The sequence below is a fragment of the Balaenoptera borealis genome, assembly GCF_965194805.1.
Source record: "Balaenoptera borealis genome assembly, chromosome: 15".
In the NCBI taxonomy this organism is placed as follows: domain Eukaryota; kingdom Metazoa; phylum Chordata; class Mammalia; order Artiodactyla; family Balaenopteridae; genus Balaenoptera; species Balaenoptera borealis.
The window spans coordinates 11819927-11826606 of record NC_138871.1 but is presented as its reverse complement, the minus strand read 5'-3'; positions in this window follow the sequence as shown (position 1 = coordinate 11826606).

The following is a 6680-nucleotide window of genomic DNA, read 5'->3' as shown; positions in this document are numbered from 1 at the left end:
GGACCGCCAGGGAATTCCTCTTATATCACTTTTAAAAAGTTATCTTCTGTTTCTGTCTTTTGTCAACATCATCAAATCTCCCAAGATGCGTGCAGCTGTGACCTAAATTCTGCCTTCTCTCCCTTTACAACGTCTGCTTCTTTTAAGGAAAACTCCTCCTTCATTCCCTCTCCCTTGGTCAGGGTCTCCTGGAGGGCAGGAGAATGCAGGGATGATGGCAGGAGCAGTCATTTCCATCAGCATACAAACTTGCTGGAAAAGCTGTTAAAACAAAAAAACAGCTCACTGATCTCTTGTCCCTCTTCAGCTACTACAGGAATTCTCCCCTTCAGAACACAAAAAGCGTCCACCATCCTTACTATCTCTCCACTGCTTTTAAGGTTCATCCATGTTTTAGCATGTATCAGTACTTCATTCCTTTCACTGCTGAACAAGAATCCATTGTATGGATACATATTTTATCTATTCACTGGTTGATGGACATTTTGGTTGTTTCCACCTTTGGCTATTATGAGTAATGCTGCTAGAAATACCCATGCACAAGTTTTTGTATGGACATATGTTTTCAATTCTCTTAGGTATTACAGCTAGGAGTGGAATTTCTGGGACATATGGTAACTCCATGTTTAACTTTTTGAGGTACTGCCAAATTTTTCCAAAAGCAGCTGTACAAGTTTACATTCCCTCTAGCAATGTATGAGGATTCCAGTTTCTCCATGTCCTCACCAGTATTTGTTATTCTCTGTTTTTTAAAAATTATATCCACCCTAGTACATGTGAAGTAGTATCTAATTGTGATTTCTGTATTTCTCTAATGACTAGTGATATTGAGCATATTTTCATGGGTTTATTGACCATTTGTATATTTTCATTGGAGAAATGTCTCCAATGAATACTTGGTCCATTTTAAAATTGGGTTGTCTTTTTTATTGTTGAGTTGTCATACTTCTTTGTATTATTTCTATACTACTTATCAGATATATGATTTGCAAATATTTTTTCCCATTTTGTGGGTTATCTTTTACTTCCCTGGTTGTGTCCTTTGAAACATAAAAGTTTTTAATATTGATGAAGTCTAGTTTATTTTTTTCCTTTTGTTGCTTGTGCTTTTGATATATCTAAGAAATCATTGCCTAATCCAAGATCATGAAGGTTTACAGCTATGCTGTCTTCTGAGTTGTGTTTTGTTTTTGTTTTTGTTTTTGTTTTTTTAGCTGCAACTCTTACATTTAGGCCTTTGACCCATCTTGAGTTAATTTTTGTATATGGTGTGAGAAAGACATCCAACTTCATTCCTTTCCATGTGGATATTTAGTTCTAGCACCATTCGTTGAAAAGACTATTCTTTCTCCCATTGAACTGTCTTAGCACCTTGTCAAAAATCAATTGATCATAAATATGATGGTTCATTTCTGGACTCTCAGTTCTATTGCCTTGATGTGTATGTCTATTCTTATACCAATACCATACAATCTTGGTTAATATAGCTTTGTAATAAATTTTGAAATCAGGAAGTGTAAGTCTTCCAACTCTGTTCTTCTTTTTCTAGGTTGCTTTGGCTATTCCTGATTCTTTGTATTTCCATATGAATTTTAGGGTTGGCTTGTCAATTTCTGCAAAAAAGGCAGCTGAGCTATTTGATAGGGATTATATTCAATCTGTAGATCAATCTAGGGTCTATATTCATCTTAACTATAATTATCTTCCAACCTATGAACACGGGACGTCTTGCCATTTATTTGGGTGTTCTTTAATTTCTTTCAAAGATGTTTTGTAGTTTTTGGTGTACAAATGAACTTCTTTTGTTGAATTTACTCCTAAGTATTTAATTATTTTTGATGTTGATGTAAATGGAATTGTTTTCTTTATTTAATTTTCAAATTGCTCATTTGTAGGGTCTAGAAATACAATTGAATTTGGGTTTTATTTATTTATTTATTTATTTATTTATTTATTTATTTATTTTTAATTTTTTTTTGGCTGTGTTGGGTCTTTGTTTCTGTGCGAGGGCTTTTCTCTAGTTGCGGCAAGCGGGGGCCACTCTTCATCGTGGTGCGCGGGCCTCTCACTATTGCGGCCTCTCTTGTTGCAGAGCACAGGCTCCAGATGCGCAGGCTCAGTAGTTGTGGCTCACAGGCCTAGTTGCTCCGCGGCATGTGGGATCTTCCCAGACCAGGGCTCGAACCCGTGTCCCCTGCATTCGCAGGCAGATTCTCAACCACTGCGCCACCAGGGAAGCCCTACAATTGAGTTTTGTATATTCATCTTGTTTCTGGCAGTCTTGTGTGAACTCATTTATTAGATCTAATAGGTTTTGTGGATTTTTTAGGATTTTCTGTATGTTAGGTCTTGTCATATGCAAAAAGAGATAGTTATATTTCTTCCTTTCCAATCTAGATGCCCTTCCTTCTTTCCTTCCTCCCTCCCTTTCTTCCCTCCTTCCTTCCTTTTGAACCCTTAATCCAATGTTGAATAGAAGTGGCAAGAATAGATCTTTGTTTTATGCTTGATTTTAGGGAGAAAGCTTTCCGTCTTCCACCACTAAGTATGATGTAGGCTGTGGGTTTTTCCAAAGATTCCTTTTATCAAATTGAGGAAGTTCCCATTTCATTCCTAGTTTTTTGAGTGTTTTTACAAAGAAAGTGTTGTTTTGTCAAATGCTTTTTCTGTGTATATTGATATGATCATGTGGCTTTTATCTTTTGTTCTATAAAAAATGATTATATTGATTGAATTTTGTGTGTTAAATGAATGTAGACTTTTTAGGATAGATCCTACTTGATCATGGTGTATACAGTAGTATATACAGACAGTCCCCAACTTACAATGGTTCGACTTATGATTTTTCAACTTTACAGTGGTGCAAAAGCGATACACATTCATGAGAAAACTTACTTCAAATTTTGAATTTTGATCTTTTCTCGGGATAGGGATATGAAGTATGGTACTCTCTCATGATACCAGGGAGCAGTAGTGAGCTGAAGCTCTCAGTCAGCCCAGCGATCACAAGGGTAAACAACCAATACCCTTATAACCATTCTGTACCCAGACAGCCATTCCATTTTTCACTCTCACTACAGTATTGAATAAATTACATGAGATAGTCAGCACTTTATTATAAAATAGGCTTTGTGTTAGATTATTTTGCCCAACTGTAGGCCAATGTAAGTGTTCTGAGCGCATTTAAAGTAGACTAGGCTAAGCTATGATGTTTGGTAGGTAAGGTGTATTAAATGCATTTTTGACTTATGGTATTTTCAACTTACAGTGGGTTTACTGGGACATAACCCATCATAAGTCAAGGAAGATCTATAATCCTTTTTATATGTTGCTGGATTTGGTTTGTTAGTATTTTGTTGAAGATTTTTTCATTTCTATTCCTAAGAGATATTGGTCTGTTGCTTGCTTTTCTTGTGATGTCTTTGTCTGGTTTTGGTATTAAAGTATTAATAGTGACCTTATAGGATGAGTTGGAAAGTGTCCCCTCCTCTTCTATATTTTGGAAGAGTTTGTGAACGATTGGTGTTAATTCCTCTTTAAACATTTGGTAGAATTTACCAGTGAAGCTATCTGGTCCTGGGCTTTTACCTGTGAAAATATTATTTATTATTAATTCAATCTCCTGTTAGGTCTATTCAGAATTTATCTTCTTGAGTTAGTTTCATCAGTTTTGTGTCTTTCTAGGAATGTGCCCATTTCATATGTTATCTAATTTGTTGGCATATCATTGTTCATTGGATTCCCCCATAATCCTTTCTATTTGTGCTGTAGTAACGTCCCTCTTTCATTCCTTATTTTTTCTTGGTCAGTCTAGCTAAAGGTTAGTCAATTTTGTTGATCTTTCAAAGCGCCAGCTTTTGGTCTCATTGATCTTATCTATTGTTTTTCTATTCTCTATTTCATTTATTTCCACTCTAATCTGTATTATTTCTTTCTACTTACTTTGGATTTAGCTTGTTCTTCTTTTTCTAGTTTCTTAAGGTGGAAGGTTAGGTTACCGATTTGAGATCTTTTCACAATATAGTCATTTAAAGATATAAATTTTCCTTTAGGCATGGCTTTAACTGCTTTCTGTAAGTTTTGGTATGTTGTGTTTTCTTTCTTTTTTATTTATTTATTTATTTATTGGCTGTGTTAGGTCTTCATTGCTGAGTGTGGGCTTTCTCTAGTTGCAGTGAGCGGGGGCTACTCTTCGTTGCAGTGGGCGGGCTTCTCATTGCAATGTCTTCTCTTGTTGCACAGCATGGGTTCTAGGCACACGGGCTTTAGTAGTTGCAGCACGCAGGCTCAGTAGTTATGGCTTGCGGGCTCTAGGGCACGGGCTCAGTAGTTGTGGCGCACGGGCTTAGTTGCTCTGCAGCATGTGGGATATTCCCAGACCGGGGCTTGAACCCGTGTCTCCTGCATTGGCAGATGGATTCTTAACCACTGTGCCACCAGGGAAGCTCTGTTGTGTTTTCATTTTCATTTCTCTCAAAGTACTTTCTAATTTCCCTTGTGACTTCTTTCCTTTGGCATTTTTAACTTCTACATACTTGTGATTTTCCCAGATTTGTTAATGATTTCTAGTTTTATTTCATTTTGTTCACAGAACATATGTAGTTTGATTCCAATCATTTTTAATTCACTGAGGCTTTATGGTGTAGCATATGGTTTATTCCTGAGAAAGTTCCATGTGCCGTTCAGAAAAATGTATATTTTGCTATTGTTGGGTGGAGTGTTCTATAGATATTTGTTAGGTCTAGTTGGTTTACATTGTCTTCTATGTTCTTGTTGATCATCTATCCATTATTGAAAATGGAAAATTGAAAGCTCCAATTATTACTGTTGAATTGTCTATTTCTCTCTTTAGTTCTGCCAGTTTTTGCTTCATGTATCTTGGGACTCTGTTGCTAGGTGCATTTGTTTATAATTGTTATATCTCCTGATGGATTGATCTTTTTATCACTATAAAGTGTCTTTCTTTGCCTGTAATACTTTTTTTTCTTAAAGCCTATTTTGTCTAATATTAGTATGGCCAGCTAAGCTCTCTTTGAGTTACTGCTTGCATGGTGTATTTTTTCCTATCCTTTTACTTTCACCTGTTTGTGTCTTTGAATCAAAGTATGTCTCTTGTAGATAGCACAGAGTTTGATCATGGTTTTTTTTTTTTTTTTTTTGATCCATGTTGCCAATCTCTGCCTTTTGATTGGAGTGTTTAATTCATTTACATTTAATGAAATTACTGATGTTAGGATTTGTGTCTGCATTGTGCTATTTGCTTTCTAAATGCCTCTTACCTCCCCATCCCTTCACTACTGCCTTTTCTTGTTAAATATATATTTTCTAGTGTAATATTTTAGTTCCCTTGTCCTTTTTACTATATATTTAAAGTTATTTTCTTAGTGGTTAATGTGTCTTGGTGTGGATCTCTTTGAGTGTATCCTACTTAGTTTATTGAACCTCTTGGATGCATTTTAATGGCTTTCATCAAAGTGGGAAAGTTTTTGACCACTACTCCTTCCAATTTGTTTTCTGCCCCCTTCTCTCTCCCTCCTTTCTTTTAGGATTCCTGTTACATATATGTTGGTGTACATACATGTTTGTGGAGTTCTGTTCATTTTTTTATTCATTCATTTTTCTTTCTGTTCCTCAGACTGGATGATCTCAATTGAATTCAGATTCACTGATTCCTTCTTTTGCCAGCTCAAACCTGCTTTTGAACACCTCTACTGAATTTTTCATTTGCATTATCATACTTTTCAATGCCAAAATTTCTACTTTGTTCTATTTAAAAAACAATTTCTCTCTTTAATGATATTGTCTCTCTGGTGACACATCATTCTGTCTCCTTTAGTTCTTTAAACATATTTTAAATAGCTGAATTAAAGTCTTTATGTATTAAGTCCAATGCCTGGGCTTCTTCAGATGTGGTTCCTATTGACTGTTCCTTCTATGGGCCATACTTTCTTTTTTCTTTGCATGTCCCGATAATTTGTGTAGAAAATTGGAAATTTTAAATAATACGATGGGACAACTTTGGAAACCAGACACTCTTCCCTCTCCAGGGTTTCTTGTTGTTGTTCTTTGTTTAGTGACTTTTCTGAACTAATTCTGTAAAGCTTGTATTCTTTAGTGTGTGGCCACTGAAGTCTCTGCTCAGTTAGCTTAGTGGTCAACTAATGATTGAACAGAGATTTCCTCAAATGCTTAGAACCAGTACATCTCCCAGTCCTTGTCACAGGACTGTGTGTGCATGTCTGTGTGTGTGTGTGTTGGGCATGCTTTCATGCTCAGGCAGGCAGTTTACAGCTCTGCCTTAGTCTTCACTTCCTGCTTGTGCAGATCCTCCTAGTCAGACAGAGGTGAAAGCTGAGGGAATTCAGGTCTCCCCTGGGCATGTACACAGCCCTACACCTGTGTGTGGCCTTCCGTATTTTTAGGAATATGTTGAAACTTTTCAAAACGTTTTATGGACATCTAATTCCCCATCTTTCCCTTCTAAATTTTTTGGTCAGCAGCTTCTTTGTTCCAGCTGCTAAAGCCATCTCAGTAAGTTGAGATGTTAAACAATTGCTGCTGATTATTTTTAACAAATGCACCTAGGGAAAAGGCTGCTCACACTGGGCACACTCTGAGACAGGTCACATAAAATAAGTCCTAAGATGGGGACTTACATAGAAGTCCTTAGTGAAGTCTTA